At 51.8% G+C, this 17,954-nt stretch overlaps 1 protein-coding gene across 4 annotated transcripts in view; it reads left to right on the top strand.

The window, feature by feature from the left end:
• Positions 435–17,954, top strand: part of RASSF2 (Ras association domain family member 2) — a 49,441-nt gene continuing 31,921 nt past the window's right edge. The window contains exon 1 of one of the 4 annotated variants that reach the window (XM_021077866.1): positions 435–600. The gene's annotated coding sequence lies outside the window, so the exon portion shown is untranslated. Of the gene's footprint in view, positions 601–789; positions 1,106–2,019; positions 2,071–10,731; positions 11,734–17,954 lie in introns of those variants that run through there. The other 3 variants (XM_021077865.1, XM_021077867.1, XM_003359881.4) reach the window with 3 other exon arrangements.

The following is a 17,954-nucleotide window of genomic DNA, read 5'->3' as shown; positions in this document are numbered from 1 at the left end:
TATAAAGAACGTTTGGCTTCCAGGAGGGATGAGCTGACCCAGCTGTACCCTGAGGGTTGTCTACCCATTAACCCTTAGTCCCCCATTCACCCCAAAAAGCCTGGGGACCAACTCTGGAGGGCTGGAGTGTGTGTGTTGGGGGGCGGGGAGTGGGAATTGCGATCAGAGCAGGGGAACAGCTAAGGCTCCCCGCATTTAGGGTGCTCCAGGGCTTCCTGTGCACTGAGAGCCCCTGGAGGTCTAGGGATGGCTAAGAGGGGGAGGTGAGAAGAGGACAAAGAAACTTGCCCTCCTTCACATTGCTGTCACGTCTGCCACCCTGCGAAGTCCAAGGGGCCTTGCTCAGCTCAAACCCTTTTTGGAATAAGCAGGTGTTAGAAAAAAACCCACTTCCTCCGCCTTGCTCAGCTCAAACCCTTTTTGGAACAAGCAGGTGTTAGGAAAAAAAAAAAACCCCACATCCTCCGCTTGAAGAATCCACGACGCTCGAGTGGCCTTCTCAGGGCAGCGTGACTGTACTCTGGAAGTGGCTGTCACCGCCCGGCGCGTCGGGCCAAGACCTCGTCCCTTTCGGAGAGGGGCCGCAGAGAATGGGGAGAGGTGAGCTAGCTCATCTTCCCCACCCCCTCACTTCTACCCCGCCACCCAAAGCCGGAAGAGGCGCTGGCAGCCGGAGCCCCGACTCGCGGGCGGGGAAGGAGGGGACGCGCAGCCACAGCTTTGTCTGGGAGGGAGGGGAGAAGCCCCGCCCCCCCGGGGGGGGAGGGAAGGAGGGCGGGAGTGGAGGGGGAAGAAGAAAGGCGAGGGCTGTGGGGTGGGGGTAGAGAAGAGCTAGAGAAAGGCGGGGAGGGAGGGCGGTCTGACCCGAAAGGGGCAGATAAAGGCAGAGGGGCGGGCGAGCGAGGAGGGGCTGGGGGTGGTGGTGCTAAGGGGGCGGGGCGCCCGACCCCCAGTTGCGCGGCTGCAGCTCTCTCAGCCCCGCTGGAAGTGAGCCGGGCTCGCCGACCGCTGGCCGAGCAGCCCCCCAAACCCGGCCGAAGCACTCCCACTTTCCAACTCCACGGTCCCCGCAGCGCGCGCGAGATGCAGCCGGCTCGGGACGCAGGCAAGGTTCCGGGCGCTGGGCGCGGGGAGCGAGGCTCCGGGGGCGAGTTGCGGGGCGCGAGGTGTGGTGCACTGGGCGGCCCTCTCTCCTCTGTCCCTCTTCCGCCTCGCCGAAAGTTTTCCCGCGGTGTCCCCTGTCCCGTCCAAGTCAGCCCCTCAGTCCTGGTCTGCCGCTATTCTCCTCCCTCCTTCACCAGAGGCTGGGGGTTCCCGGGCGTGCGGACTCCCCAGGGGCAGCGAGGGCGCGGAGCACCAGCCCGCCCTCCTTTCGCCGGAGAAAGTTGTGGCTCCGGGCTCGCCTCCCCCTCCGACCTTTGGGGGTCCATCCTTCTCTCCGGGCCAAGGGCGACGTCAGGAAGGCACTCCCGCCCCATCCCCGAGGTCCCTAGGAAACCCTGGAGAAAAGGTGCTGGGTGGCAGGTGCCAGGATGGCAGGCCCCGACAGCCCTGGAGGGTGTCCGACCCCAATCTTGTCTCCTTCTAACCCGTTCAAGGCACGTTTCGCTGGAGGGTTCCAGCCTAGAGCAGGGCGCTAGACGCCTAGGGGCCCTGGGTCCTCGTGGCACTTCCTCTTTGCCGGCTCCCGGGCCGCCTCCAGAGTTGATATCCGAGGTCGTTGGGAACCTCTGCGTCTTCTCTCACCCGAGAGGCAATTGCTTTGGGCCGACCGGGCCACTTCTGCATTTTGAGCGCCTGCGTTGTACTCAACTCCTAAGCTGGCAGAGCCCTGGGGACAGCAGAGAGGCGTGGTGGTCTGACCGGGGAGACAGAGGGTGGGTTCAATCTTCCTGGGGCTCTTTGTGGGCCCTGGGTTGTTCACCGCACCTTTGCCCCTCGGTGGCAGGAGCTGAGCGCCAGGCTTCTGAACGCTGCAATGCACTTTATTCCCAGGTGGGCGGAATCTGGGTCCCTAGAACTTATACTCCCAGAGAACAGAGGCCGTTTCTACAGCTGGATAGGTGTATAGTAAGTACTTTACATGTAATGAATGAATGAATGAGCCAATGAACTGACAAATAACAATTCCTGTCACAGTTGATCTTAGTACAATGGGAGGAAAGAATTAGAAACAATGATTCTTTTAAACAGCTGTGGGACAGAGCCTGGGCCTTTTTTCCAGAACAGCTGATTGAGGAATCCAGGGTTGGATTTATTTTACTCCTAAATTCACATTTACTTTACTTGGAACTTTTTCTGCAGGTGGTCTGAGGAATTATCATAGCTAAGCTATATTGTGTCCTTTGAGGAGAGCCCTTTTTAAAAAAAAAACTAAAGCAAAAACTTGTGTCCAAATGCAGTGTCAGTCTGAGAGGTGCCGGTTTGGAATCAAGAGACCCTGGAGTGGGGCCATGACTGTGGGCACCAGCTGTGCTTTCTCATTTGAATAGGCCAGCCTGATGCCTGGCAGCTGTGACAGTTCAGTGGGGTGGGAGTGGGGGGGTTGTACAAGAGGGCCTCAAATGATGGCTGAGCTTGGAGAGGTAGGGTAGCTTGAAAGAAGCTAGTTTTTGCCCTGGGAAAAGGAGATGAAAGAGCATGCAGTCTGCTCAGGCAAATGGGAGTCTGTGCTGGTTCAGTTCATGATTCCCTGCGCAGAGTAGGCTGAAAGGTGAGTCTTGCTCCTCCTTCAGAAGATGGAAGAGCAGAGTTCTCACTGTGGCTCAGTGGAAACGAATCTGACTAGTATCCATGAGGATGTGGGTTCCATCCCTGGCCTTTCTCAGTGGGTTAAGGATCCAGCATTGTTGCTAGCTGTAGTGTAGGTTGCAGATATGGCTTGGATCCGGTGTTGCTGTGGCTGTGACTGTGGTGTAGGCTGGCAGCTGCAGCTCTGATTTGACCCCTAGCCTGGGAACTTCCATGTGTCTCAAGTGTGACCCTAAAAAGCAAAACAAACAAACAAACAAAAAAAACAAACCAAAAAACAAAAACCAGTGTAAGAGCAGATGTGGAATATTTAGGAGATAGGATATTTGGAGAGCAGCCTAGGCATTTTCCACGTTCCTCTGTCCTTATTTTTATTCATTTTTATGCTTGTGAAATCTGGTTAGAATGATGAGGGATGCCTTTGGGTGGCCTGGCTAAGAGGAGGATCGGGGTCCCTAGTCATACCCTCTTTCAGGGAGTACACTTGGCTGAGTGGGCCAGGGCCTGAGCCGTTTTTACCCGGTGCTGTTCTTCCAGCTGGCAGCATCCCCATCTTCCTGCGGATGGTCTCATTCTGCCCCAGAGTCCACTTCTCTGCATCTCTCCATGGCTTCTCTGTTTTAGGCTTCAGGTCCTCTCTCCAGGTTGTGTTATCTTAGGGGTTGGTCCCAGGTGGTAGACAACCCTACACCTTGCTTTCAATCCCTCATTTCTCCTCCTTGCTCTTGTATCCTGGCCTACCTGGAACTGATCGGTCCCTGGGTTTTGCTTTGGTTTCTTGGTCTATTTTCCGGTGCTCCAGAGCCAACCTTCTTGTCTGCCTTCCATGCGTGAGATGCTTAGGAATGGCCAAGAGAGGTGGTTGGAGAGGTGCCCAGGACCAAGTATCCTGGCACCTCTGCAGGAGTGCCAAGGGCTAGACTTGCCAGAAAGAGGTCCTGTCACCAAAGCACAAAAGGACCGGGGCCTAATTATTTCCTTCAGTCCTCTCTAGGATGCTTTTGGCAGGAAGTGTTCTCACTGGGAGGTGGGATGAGGAGATGGGACCAGATTGTGAGAGAATCCCTCAGAGAGCCTGGGAGACTGGATGATCCCAAAACAGTCTCAGGGTTTATCTGCATTTCTCCTCCTCTACCCAGACTAAGAAACGGGGCAGGTCTCAGCAGTGTCCTTGGAATGGAACGTGACATCCAGTCTCTGTCTTCAAGCCATAGTTGTGGAGAGCTGCTCCAGCTGGGTTTATAAAACCAGGACAGGGATCCCCTCCCGTATCTCCCCGCCCCTCCCACCACTCTTCAGAATATGGTCCAGTTATTTACCCCAGTGACACACTGGGCTATTTAAACACCTCCCTGCCTCTCCCGAAGAATTTTAAATGAGTCCTTAAGGCTGGGTGAAGCTACCACAGGCCCATGATTACTGGTTTCATTTATTTGGCTGTTTGAGGGTTCCCACGGGGGATGTGGTAGGGAAGGCGGAGGTTGGGAGGCAGAGGAGAAACAGGGCACAAGGAACAGGAACATCCTCCAGACTTGATTGGCTAGGTGGCCAGGGGGTCATTTTTATTTTTATTTTTATTTTTATTTTTTGCCATTTCTTGGGCTGTTCCCAGGCTAGGGGTCGAATTGGAGCTGTAGCCACTGGCCTATGCTAGAGCCACAGCAACGCGGGATCCTTATCCCACTGAGCAAGGCCAGGGATCAAACCCGTAACCTCATCGTTCCTAGTCAGATTCCTTAACCACTGAGCCACAACGGGAACTCCGTTGGGGGGTGGTGGTGTCATTTTTAATCATACCTGGGATGATGGACTTTGGAGCCTGTAATCACAAGTCGATGCAGCTGCTTGCCAATGACAGCTTGAGGCTGTGGACCTCCTGCCCAAGACAGCTGTGACTGAACCAGAGAAGGCAGCCTCTCACCAAAGAAGCGGGTAGGGGAGTTCCTGTCATGGCTCAGTGGTAATGAACACAACTAGAATCCATGGGGACGTGGGTTCCACCCCTGGCCCGTCTCAGTAGGTTAAGGGTCTGGTGTTGCCGTGAGCCGTGGTGTAGTCACAGACGCGGCTTGGATCCTGCGTTGCCTTGGCTGTGGTGTATGAGGACAGTGGCAGCTCAGATTCGACCCTTGGCCTGGGAACCTTCATGTGCCAAGAGTGTGGCCCTAAAAATAAAAAAATGGGGGGGGGGAGGGAAGGGCATTTGTTTAATTCTGGTGGGATCAGCAATGACTTAGAATGGCTTTTCCTATTCCTTCTATGGACAAAAGTTAGCAAAAAGATACCTTATATTTCCTTGGACGGGTTAACCCAAAGTGATTTGGCAAATAGGTTTGCTTTTACCAGCACGGCACTTTACCCATAGTGTTAGTTAGATTAACTGCTCTTTTCTATAAGAGCATTTTTTTTAAATGAAGTGTTGGATTTGGAGTTTGGATGGCATGCAGATTTTCTAGCTTCATGGTATTCAGCAATGGAATAGATGCTGTCAACATCCTTCTCCCCATATTCCCTTTACCTCAACCAATGACTGATGGGAGAAAGTGTAAAACTACAGCAGCTCCCTCACCTCTGTTTTGGGATAACTTTGGGGCATGTTTGATGCTGTCTTTTCAGAGTTGCCTAGTAGGGCCAAATCCCAGTTGCACACAGTAGTAACTGTTTCCCTTCATTGGCTGCCTTCCCTTCCCTGTTTTACTTTCTCACTCTCCTTCCCCTTGTACTTGAATTCTTGTCTCACAGTCAGCTTCTGGGGGGAAATCAACCCAGAGCTTTAGTCTGTGGTTAAAAAGTCACTTAAAGTCTCTGAGTCACAGTTTCCCCAACTCTGTGATGGCAGTGATAACTATTTTGCTGCAGTGTGTGCTCAGGCGCCCAGGGGCCTGGTGCACAGCAAGCATTCAGGCTCATTGAATAGCACAGAGAGCTCTCATGAGCTCTGGGAGTGGGTATTGCGTGGAACGTGAAGTCTAATGCTTAGGAGAGAAAGACATGGGGGGCACACACCTGACCATGACTGAGCTGGGATGTGACGGGTGATCTTAATTTCTGATTTTGTACACAGGATGAGGAGGATAAGGATTGTACCAGGTGTCAAAATTTGGGGTATGTTCAGCTCTGCCCTAAGCTGGCTGAATCACTGTGTATGAGACACTTTGGGGTTCATTTAAAGATGAGTGATGTATTTATGCCCTGGGTCTTTGAGGGCCTTGGTTTCTCCATCTCCAAGGCCAGGGATTAAGTGATTCCATAAGTCCCTTCAAGCCCTTGGTCTCGTTAGGGAGAGTTCACTGCATTCTTATTCTGTCCATACCAAGAAAACCTTTAACCAAAGAAAACCTTTCATGTGTCTATACTTAGGTTGCCTACCATGTGGCAGCCAGCACTGGGCCATCCTAGAGTTTTGCTATAGTCTTTCCTGCTGGCACAAGGGATTTCAGGAGAATTATCCCAGTAAAGTTCTGCCTTCGTTGTGTACCAGGCTCACTTAGTGACCTAGGCAGGATGTGTCACCAGAGGAGGCCTGGAGAGTGGGATAGAGGATCTGGTTTCCGATGAAAAGGATACTCCCCACTTTCCTTGAACCACTATGCAGTGTTATAGATGCCCAAGTGGATTCGAAGAAAAGTCCATGTGAAGAGAGTTTGTCTTCTTCTTCTTCTTCTTTTTTTTTTTTTTATGCCTCTTAGGGCTGTACCTACGGTATATGGAAGTTCCCAGGCTCTGGGTCAAAAACAGAGCTACTGCTTCCAGCCTACAGCACAGCTCAGGGCAACACTGGATCCCCAGCCCACCGAGTGGGGCCAGGGATTGAACCCGCATCCTCACGGAATCCAGTCAGATTTGTTTCCCCTGCGCCACAACGGGAACACCTGAGAGAGACTTCTGTTTGACAGAATTCGGCATTCTTTTTTTTTTGTCTTTTGTCTTTTTTTGTCTTTTGTTGTTGCTATTTCTTGGGCCGCTCCCGCGGCATATGGAGGTTCCCAGGCTAGGGGTGAATCAGAGCTGTAGCCACCGGCCTACGCCAGAGGCACAGCAACGCAGGATCCGAGCCGCGTCTGCAACCTACACCACAGCTCCCGGCAACACCGGATCGTTAACACACTGAGCAAGGGCAGGGACCGAACCCGCAACCTCATGGTTCCTAGTCAGATTCGTTAACCACTGCGCCACGACGGGAACTCCGAATTCGGCATTCTTGGTCGAGTTTTACTCAGAATGCTTCATCAACCATCCTCCTGAGGGAGTTCCTGACTCAGCAGTTTCATCCATAGGCTACCTTATCCTAAAGATATAATTAGATATAATATAAGATATTATATCCTAAAGCTATAATCAGAAAAATATGTGCATGAAGGATGACCTGTGCAGCGTTGCTTATAATAATAACAAGAGCAAAAATGGAAACTAAATGCCTAGCAGTAGTGACCTTGTTTGTCATGGTTTACCTATATGGTAAAATACCACGTGACTACAAAAAAAGGTAGGCTATTGTGTGTCTGTTAACATGGGAAAATGATAGATTCCTAAAAAGGAAGTCACCAAACAATGTGCTATTTTTGTAAAATAGATCGTCCGTTTATATTTGCCTCTGGAAGGGTGTATGGCAAAATAGTAATAGCGATTGTCTCTGGGTGGTGAAGTTTTAGAAGATTTGATCTTAAAATTTTTCATATTAAGTATTTTCAATTTTTTATTCTGGTAAATTATGGACAATAAATAATTTCTTTTTTTACCCCCCCCCCTTTTTTTTCCTTTTTAGGGCCACACCTGCAGCATATGGAAGTTCCCAGGTGAAGGGTTGAATTGGAGCTACAGCTGCTGGCCTACACAGCAACTCTAGATCCAAGCTGAGCCTGCAACCTACACCACAGCTCATGGCAACACTGAATCCTTAACCCACTGAGCGAGGCCAGGGATCGAACCTGCATCTTCATGGTTCCTAGTCGAGTTTGTTTCCGCTGAGCCACAATGGGAACTCCCCTTTTAAGCATTTTTAAGTGTACAATTCAGTGCTGTCACAGTCTGTTTAAGCCATATTATAACAAATGCAACAGACTGAGTGACTTACAGACAACAGAAATTTATTTTTCACAGTTCTGAAGGCTGGAAGTCTAATGTCAGGGTGTCAGCATGGTCAGTCCTCTTCCAGGCTGCAGACGTCTCATTATATCCTTACATAACCTAAGGGGTTTGGAAGGTCTGTGGGGTCTCCTTTCATCCCGTTCATGGCTCCACCTTCATGACCTAATCACCTCCCAGAGGCCTCACCTCCTAATGTCATCATAGGATTTCAGCATATAAATGTAGGGACAACACACACATTCAAACCATAGCCGTGGCTTTCAGTGCATTCACAGTATTGTATGACCATTACCGCTATTCATTTCTAGAACTTTTCCATCATCCCAAAAGGAGACTTTGTACCCATTAAACACTAACTCCTCATTTTTTCCCCCTCCCCCAGCCCCTGGTAACCTCCGTTATGCTTATTGCCTTTATGAATTTGCCCATTCTAGGTTGCTTATAGAAATGTGCAATAATTGTCCTTTAGTGGATCTCAATCTTTTTGCTTATCTGTATTTTTAAATTAAAAAAGTCTTTTATTTGTATAAGAAAAACGAAAGGAACAAGAAAACCCTGGGAGAGAGTTGTGGCATTTAGTCTCTGGTATTTTCATTTCAAGCTGGGCCACAAGGTCCTGGCCATTCTTGCTGTGTCCTCTGCCATCACCTGAGGCAGGGGTCAGCATCTGACCTCCATTTCGGCCTGGCAGGACAAAGGTAGATGGTCAGTGGGCCTCAGAACTGATCATATCTGGGGCTTGCTGGTTGCCGGCAGCTGGGCCTTAGGTCCCTGGCTGAATCTTTTATTTTTAAGGCCGCTCCTGCGGCATATGGAAGTTCCCAGGCTAGGGATTGAATTGGAGCTGCAGCTGCCAGCTTACCCCACAGACACAGCAACACTGGATCTGAGCCATATCTGGGACCTACACCTCAACTTGCACCAGTGCTGGATCCTCAACCCACTGATCGAGGCCAGGGATCAAACCTGCATTCTCACAGATGCTATGTTGGGTTCTTTACCCACTGACCCACAATGGGAACTCCCACCCCGAATCATCTCATCCAGGAATTTCTGTATTTGGGGTTGGGTTTGAGAGGGTGAACTTGGGGTTCACTGTGCCTCAAACCTGACTTCTGTTCTGCAGTATGTGAGGTCCAAATCAGGTGGATGTTGGGTTGTCGAGACCCTCTTCCTTAAAGATTGAGAACAAGAGCCTCAACCTTTCTATTTTGAGCATCCTTTCCATATTCCAGACCCTGTGGCTCAGTTCAACCTGCTAAACAGCCACCATGGCAGCCGTGGGTATTATTGACAGGCGGGGGTCAGCCTGGCTGGCATGCAGGGAGGACTTTGGTTGGCGGAGTCCACCAGACCCTAAATACTCTGGGGAGATGGGTGGTAGCCCCAGATAATTACGGCCCTCTTCCCAAAGCTCCATGTAGGCTCTGATAGTGGATTAGACAGACATCTAGAACAAGGACTGCTCTCTTGTGAAAGTAAGCGCATCAGTGGGGATATGCGCCATGGGGTGGGGCAGGGAGGCGGTGTGTTTGTGTGCTTCAGTCTGGTCTGAGCTGAGAGGAGGTCAGGAAGCTTTGGTACCCAGCAGTTGGGTACCAGTTTGTGTGGCTTTATTTAGGGGTCATGAGAGTGGCCCCGGTGGCTTTGATCTGGCATGTCTCGTTCTGTGGGAAATCCTTGAAGTTTGTCATTTAAGCAAGCTCCCAGAAGCGGCTGCCTGGCCCACCAGGGAGTTGGTGAAATAATGTAGGTCTGGGAGGGACAGATGGGCCCACGGTGCCCTCTGGGAGTGTCTTTACGGGGCCCTGCCTGTTTTCTGTCTGCTCAGTAGAAGGCTGTTCTTTTCATCCCAGGCAGTGAGGGAAGTGAAAAGGTTTTACAGAAATGGCCTTTGAAGGCCATCTTGAGAGTTCTGTTTTTCATGGTGCTGATTCTTCTTTAGGGTCAGTAGCAGGTTGCAGGGCAAGACAGAAGAGGCTGTGAGTGTGGTTTTGTGGAAAACTTCCTCTTAGCCTCCTGGAAATGTTCTGGAAACCCCTGGATGAGCTGGCTCTCCTGGGTCTGAGATCTGCTGTGTGAGGCTGAATTTTCCCACACATGTTGCAGGGCGTTAACAAGGTTAAAGCAGGGCGGCTGTCGGATGCCCGCAGGGGCTTCCCCAGCACACGCTGGACCCTTCCAAGGAGGAGCTGGCCCGCCTCGTGGGGTGGAGGAGGCCCGCGCTTGTGGCTCTTGCGCTGCCTGGGCTGGGTAGCGAGGAGGGGAACCCCCAAGATCTCTGCATTCAAAGCTCCGAGGGTCAGCCTCTAGCACCAAAAAAGGGAAGAAGCGTTGGGGTTCCCTTAGGAAGGGGATGTGAGGTCAGAGATGAGGCTCAGAAGAGCCGTCAGTAAACAGGAAGCGAGGCCAGAGAGAAACCTGTGCTGGAGGAAATGGGGAACTGGACGGGCCTCGTCACCTGCCCCATTGGACAAGCCAGGAGTCCCCTGGAGCTGATGGCCAGGGGGGCTGGGAGCACGAGGAGTGATGAGGACCTTGGTCTCTCCCTGTGGGAGGGGGCTCCACTTAAATATCATAATTATTGCACTGGAGGAAAGCTGAATTTGCCCTTCTGGAGGGAGGACTTTAAATACCGGTAAAAGAGGAGTTCCCGTCGTGGCGCAGTGGTTAACGAATCCAACTAGGAACCATGAGGTTGCGGGTTCGGTCCCTGCCCTTGCTCAGTGGGTTAATGATCCGGCGTTGCCCTGAGCTGTGGTGTAGGCTGCAGACGCGGCTCGGATCCCACGTTGCTGTGGCTCTGGCGTAGGCCGGTGGCTACAGCTCCGATTGGACCCCTAGCCTGGGAACCTCCATATGCCGCGGAAGCGGCCCGAGAAATAGCAAAAAGACAAAAAAAAAAAAAACCAGGTAAAAGAGCCCTGGGTTGTGAGAAATGCAGGTCAGAGTGGTCTCCCTGGTCTGATGTGCCCGCACTGACTTTCCACGCTTTCCTCGTGTCAAGTGGGTCGCACTAAATGTCGCACTTTGTTGAGTTTTTATCCTGGGAGGGGGCACATCTTGGCAGGGCCCCTCTGGTTGAAGGTGGTGCTGCTGCTACTTTAGGGGTGGCAGAAATGACCAGCCCTTCCCTGGGGGCCTGTGGACATGGGAGGGTTAGCTTTCTAGGTCTTTGGATGCTACGAGCTGGCGTCTAAGTGCTACACACACACACACACACACACACACATGCACACACACTCCCTCTCTCCCCCACACATTCCCTCACACACCCACACATTTATATGCACACTTACACACCCTCACACTCACGTTGTACCATTTATACACACACTCTCTTCCACATCTGTACCTATACATTTACTTACATACATTCTCTCTCTCTTTCTCTCTCTCTCTCTCACACACACACACACACACACACACACACACACAGACTTTTCTTTCTGGAGTTTTTGCTTCCTTTATTTGTCCTATTGCATCATCCCTGTTTATCTGCTGTGAGGCTAAGAGCTTTTGGATTTCCTTCTAAATATCCATCCAGAAGGTCAAAAGCTTGTGGATGTCGGTGGGACTTCCTATAAACAAGTAGTTGCTCAGCTGGGCCTGTGAGGTGATTGTTTCACTGGGTGATTGTTGGGACTCTCCAGGTTGCTCACCTGGCTGCTGGCGTGGGAGTAGGAGGCAGGCCTTTCTGGCAGGAATCCCAGGCCCATTTCCTCAGCTCTTCCCCAGCCCCACTGGGGAGTTGAGACTGTTTCCAGAAGGCCTGAATAGGAAGGGCCAAAGCACAATTTGGCAGTGGAAGGAGCTGAGGCTTTGCAGACCACGCTGCCGGCAGGAGGGAGCCCAGCCTGGCCACCTGCTACATCTCAGGCCCTCATCTGACAGGTGGGCCGGGAAGGGGCTGCCTTCTGGGATAGGAGTGAGGTTGCCTGTCAGCAGGGGCCTCATACCTGTTGTCAGTTGGGCCCTCAGACTTTTTCCAGGAGGAGGAGGGGCAGGCGGTCTGGGGCGGGGGGGGGCTCTGTGAGTGGAAGGGGTAGCTTGTTCCTTAGACGGTGAGATGTGTCTGGGGGTTCATGGCTCTGTGACATTGCTAGTACCTGGATCCCTGGATGGAATCTCCACCCATGGCCCCTGCAGGGTCTGCTTTTCCTGCAACTTGTCTGCTGGGCCTGTCACTGACTCACCTGCCTTCTTTAGGGCCCCAGGGCTCACTGTGACTGGCACGACCTACTCAGAGCCCCTTGTGTCCAGCGCTTATCCAGGGCATCACAGGAGGAGCACTGGTTTCATGTCAGCTCCGTGACCTGGGACAAATCGCCTAACCTATGGGACCTTCAGTTTCCTCTTATATATTTAGTTATTTATTTTTTGTCTTTTTAGGGTCACATCTGAGGCATATGGAAATTCCCAGGCTAGGGGTCGAATCGGAGCTGCAGCTGCTGGCCTAAAAACACCACAGCCACAGCAAAGCCAGATCCTTAACCCACTGGGGATCGAACTCGTGTCCTCATGGATACTAGTTGGGTTCATTACCACTGAGCCACAATGGGAAATCCCTTCTCATCTTTAAAATGATGAAAATAAAGCCTTCCCTGTGGGTTCTTCTAAGCAATAAGAGGAAGCTTCTCGAGTCTTGTCAGCAGCACCAGCAGCCCTTGGAAGCCTGTTAGGAATGCACATGCTCAGACCCCATTCCAGAAGAGCTGAATCTGAAACCAGGAGCGTTGAGGATCAGTAATCTGTATTTAATGAACCACTGGGGGATTCTGATACACACTTCTCTAGAACGTGGCCACATTCAGTGATTTTTAGCTGAAAAGTCTTTCTTCACCTTTATCTCAAGAGAAGCTGGAACTTAAATGGGGGTTCTGCTTTGCAGCAGACAGTCCTGGGTTTGAACTCTAGCTCTGCCTCTTCCTGGCTGTGTGTCTTTGGACATTGTAGTTACTTCACTTCTCTGTGCCTCGGTCGCTTCATCTACAATTGAGGATATTAAGTTTTCTTTCTTCATGGGGTTGTTGTGGGGATTCCATGGGTCAAAGCAGGTAATAGCTAGCCCAGAGTAAGCTTACATTTCTGATAGCTGTCTTTGGTTCACATGTGTTTTTTCTTATTTGCATAATAATAAGAGTGTGATAGTTCTGTTCTCTCTTTGTGGGGGAAACAGGTGACCAGGGCCTCCTTGGACTAGTTGCCCACAGGTTCTCTTGAGCTAAGTAAGCCCTTTCCTCCCTGCCTCAAGTGCCATCCCCGCTCAGAGAGCACAAGCCAACCTCTTTCCAAATACCTGCCCCTCCCTTTTCCTTAATTTCCAACATCCTTTTGGGGTGAGGAGGGGGCAACGCTTTGTATTCACAGTCACAGTAAAGCTGAGGAAGTGGAGTCCATAAACCCAGCATGCTTGACCTTAACTCTCCCTATGGTGCTGAGCAGAGTGACTGGGAGAGCCCTGTGGGTGGCTGACTGCCCCTGCCCCCCACCCCCCAGTGTGGGGAAGGGGATGGAAGAGGAACACGGGGCTTGGTTAGTAAATGAGCCTTTAACTGAAGAGAGCAAGCAGATGGAAAGCTAAGTATGGTGTTTCCTTCCCAGGCAGCCAGAGTTTTGCCCACGTCCGGGTCGGGCTCAGGTGGAATCTCCTGTAATCTCTAGATCTCGGCAGGGCCCCAGGCTGCAGCTCATCTCCTTCCTTGCATGGCGCAGTAGGGCTGGGGTTTCCTGTTTGCCACTGACACTTCTTCCTGCCCTGGTACCAGGGGGCTGAAGTGCAGGGGGTGGGGGTCAGAACTCTCTTCTCTGTCGCCGATTGGCTACACAGCAGGGTCCCTCAGGAGACTGAGGCAGCATGAAGCACTGTCAGACAACTTTCTTCTCTAACCCTGGGGCTCCCCAGATTGTCCCCAGAGGGCTGGGCCGGGCAGAGTTCAGAGAAGAGTCGGGGAGAGGCCCCAAAAGGGGAAGCTGCAAGCCTCTGGCTAGTGTTTTCTTTGCATCTGGGGCCAACAGCTAGCTTCCTGCTTCTGTGATGTGATGCCCTGGGTTTGTGGACCCCTCGCATTAGTTCTGCCTGCAGACACTGACCCTCTGGAATGCTCTACCTGTCGCCCTCTTTCCTATGAAATATTAGTAATGGGGGGGGGTGCTAAAGACTCAACTGATTTATTTGTAGAAAATTCTGTTCCTTCCCAGTTGAAAGGCTGCATTGAAGACACTGGGGGGTGTCCTCTATCCCCATCAGATTTCATGGTGTTTCTCAGTCCTGGCTGTACATCAGCATGACCTGGGGAGCCTTTAAACATTCCTGGACCTCTTCCCAGAGGGTCTGATGAAATCGGCCTCAAAATCAGGAATTTAAAATCAACCCCCTCCCCCGCCCCCACTCCAGGAGTGTCTAGCGTGCACCCAGAATTAATTAGAACCTCTGAGACATCATGCATCTCAAGGTCAGCGATTCCTCCTTCCCACCTTGGTTTCAGCTGAGACCTTGTCAAGTTCATGACCCTCTCACTGGTCAAGGGTGGGCTCTGTGGGGTTGACCCCTTGGAATGCTTTGCGCAGTAAACCCTGCCCCCTCCCAGCCTGTCTCCCTCTCCTAGGTGTCCCTCCTTGGAGACTGGGACTGTTCCCCACCCCCACCCTACCCAGGGCGCTGGGGTGGGGGCCTGGCTCCTGTGATGCAATCAGGAAGACTGCTTAGGAAACAAAACCCCAGAAACCACCAGGGGAGGTTCTTCATCTTACTCTGGACTTTCCTGCCAGGGGCTGCCCACCTTTCTGTTCTGTATTTGCCTGCTGGGGACTTTCCAGTTGATCAGTAAGATGAGAGACCCTTAGTCTCCAGGCTGGAACAGAAACTGTGTAGGACTTGGCCGGCTTGTAGGGCTGTTTCGAGACCAGATGCATAATTGCCATGTGTTTTCCGGGTTCCTTGACAGTAAGGGAGTGAGGGCACAGGAGTTTGGAGGGCCCAAGAGCTCAGAACAACAGAGGAGATTCTGCTCTCCTTGAAGAGAGCTTTGGTTGCCTTTCCACTTCAAGCTTCCTTAGGATTTAATGTTTGCCCTCACAGGAAGCAGGGCTAGTTCATTCAAGGCCCCCCCTTATTTATTCTTGGGGAGGCTGGAAACACCTGTGAATGGGGAGTCTGTGAAAAGGAAGAGGAAAGGATCCTTTGTGTAGCAGCTGCAGGGTTTTGACTGGTCTGGAGCTCGGGCAGGCCTGTCCCCACTCCTGCAGCTCAGCGATGCACCTCGCCTGGCCATCCTGCGTGGGCAGCTGTTCCCTCCAGCTTGAGAGGAGGGAAGAGCCAGGAGCTGCTTCAGGCCCTAATGTGGGCCAGGTGTAATGGACAATGCTGTCACCCACCCAGATCCCCTTTCTCTGTTGCATGTTATGGGTGTGGACTGCTGACAGGTCTTAGCTGGTCTACAGCATGACTAGGTGCCAAGGAGTCTCAGGTCCCCACTTAGCTGCTCCCTGTTTTGTTTTGTGTTTTTTGTTGTTGTTGTTGTTGTTGTTGGGCCACGGGTGCAACATATGGAAGTTCCCAGGCTAGGGGTTGAATTGGAGCTGCAGCTGCCAACCTACACCAGAGCCACAGCAATACGGGATCCAAGCTTCGTCTGGACCTGCATCACAGCTCAAGGCAACACCAAATCCTTAACCCACTGAGCGGGGCCAGGGATCAAACCCACCTCCTCATGGATCCTAGTCGGGTTTGTTACTGCTGAGCCACACGGGAACTCCTGCTCCCTGGTCTTGAGAATTGCTCCTGCAGAGAAATGCCCGGGCACTCACCCCCTCTCCCAGGGTGGCTCTCAGCCAATGGCTGCCTAGCCCAGGGTGCAGAGGTCTGGCTTGCTCTTCTCAGGGTGGGACAATCCAGTGGAGTTATTCACACCCTCAAGCTCCCGTGGGAGCAGGCTGGGGCTGGGCTCCAGCTGAACCCGTGTCACTCCCCAGCTCCTTCTCCAGCCCCTCCTCCTCCCCTTACTTATAAGTTTCCCCTGAAAACACTTCCTCAATAACTCGTATACACAAGAATTCCAAGATTTTTTTTTGTTTTTTGCGGCCTGTGTAAGTTCCCAGGCTAGGGGTTGAATCGGAGCTACACCTACACCATAGCTGGCCTACACCACAGCCACAGCACCAGATCCAAGCCATGTCTGCAAACGCTGCATCCTTAACCCAATGAGTGGGGCCAGGGATTAAACCCAAATCCTTATGGATACTAGTGAGGTTCATTACTGCTGAGCCACAGTGGGAACTCCAGAATCCCCAGTTTTGACCTCTGCCTCAGGACTCCCCTGACCTAAGGCAGCAGGTTAGCTTTCCTTGGGCTGACTGCTGATTCTACTGTCTCCCTTGAAGAATTAATAATAAGAATGGGAATATCGGCAGGACAGAGGCACAGCCTGGGAGCCGAGGGTCCCATCAGAGGAAAGAAATCCCAAGTGGATGGTTTCTGTGTGGTGGTAAGTGTTTTGATGAAGGGTAGGCTGAGGTGTGAGTGCCTGTGCCCAGGGACAGTGGGGACAGGTGTAGGGGGCTCAGTTTTGGGACAGGGTCTAGGGAACATGCGAGTTTGCTTAGGTCTGAGAAGGAGCGTGGGCACACTCAGAGCAGGGGAAGCAGGCCCAGGAGGTTCTTTGCAGCTGGGTTGTCATCATCTTCGGTGGCTTGGGAACCTTCCCTTTGTCAAGACATTCTCTTGGATCTTAAGGAAGGCTGTAGCCTCGTGTTGTCTTGGGAACAGGCAGGAAGTAATGGAGGGCTCTTCATAGGGGGCAGCTGGGTTCCACTGATAAGCTGCATGGCATCACCCAGGCATTTAATGGAGCTGAGGAGAACCCAGAACATTCTCCCAGGGTGTGAAGTTGGTGCAAGAAGAGAGGACTGACTAGTTTGGTGGTTTCAGCTGGTCGACAGCATGACTAGGTGCCAGGGAGTCTCAGGGCCCCACTCAGCAAGCCCAACAGTCTTCACATCTCCAGACATTTTAGCAGACATGCTTTGTAGTTAGTTACCATTCAGTATATGTTTTATCTTTTCAAGTTTTTCTGAAGAGAAGTTGTATGGATTTAGAATTCCTGAGAAAAGTGGCCATGTTCACAGAGGGTTTCTGTAAACTTAAAAACGTTGTAGATTTCTGAAGAGCTGCTCCACGTCAAAAATTATTTCTCTCGGAGTTCCCGTGGTGGCGCAGTGGTTAGCGAATCCGACTAGGAACCATGAGGTTGCAGGTTCGGTCCCTGCCCTTGCTCAGTGGGTTAAGGATCCCGCGTTGCCGTGAGCTGTGTGTGGGTCGCGGACGCGGCTCGGATCCCGCGTTGCTGTGGCTCTGGCATAGGCTGGTGGCTACAGCTCCGATTAGACACATAGCCTGGGAACCTCCATATGCCGCGGGAGTGGCCCGAGAAATGGCAAAAAGACCAAAAAAAAAAAATTATTTGTGTCAAATCTGCCCTTTCATTCCTGCCCCGTTCTTCCCCTCACCTCCTTTTTCCCGGGTGGGAAGCGATGAGCTGTTTCGGTCCGGTGCCCTGGAGGCTGGCACGTGCGGGAAGCCCCGCCCTCTTCCGCATCCTGCTTTCTCCTCCTCTAAGAGGCAGCGGAGATCAGTTCTGTCAAAGCAGTGTGGATGCGATGCTTGGAAAGGATCTTTACAAGGCAGGTTGGAGTGCAGGAGGGCTTCATAAATTATTGTAGTAACAGAGCAGACCAGAGAACGGCAACGGCTGGCTGAGCCAATCCCTCACTTCAAGACTGTAGATATTGGCAGGCGCCCTTGGCGGAAGTGTCCAATTGAATCCACATTCCAGCCCCATCCGCCGTCTTCCTCTTACCCTTCCTCGGGTGAGGAACAATACTCTGTTTAAGGAATATTAGACCGAACTCTAAGTTTCCGGCCTTTTGTTTTCTCTGCACTGTGTTTACCTTAACATGTATGTAAATTTAGCTGGCTTTTTTTTTTTTTCCTCTCTCCAGCTGGCTGGAGGCAGCCGGTGATTTGTGGTGATGGTTGGAGAGTTTACGAAGACCAGAGCAGATTTGTTCCTGAGATAGGCAAAGGAGGAGTTGGGTCCTAGAATCGATTATCTGTA

Source organism: Sus scrofa, chromosome 17 (genome assembly GCF_000003025.6).
Source record: "Sus scrofa isolate TJ Tabasco breed Duroc chromosome 17, Sscrofa11.1, whole genome shotgun sequence".
Taxonomy (NCBI): domain Eukaryota; kingdom Metazoa; phylum Chordata; class Mammalia; order Artiodactyla; family Suidae; genus Sus; species Sus scrofa.
The sequence above is the reverse complement of the archived record's forward strand: the minus strand, read 5'-3'. Positions and strand labels throughout refer to the sequence as shown.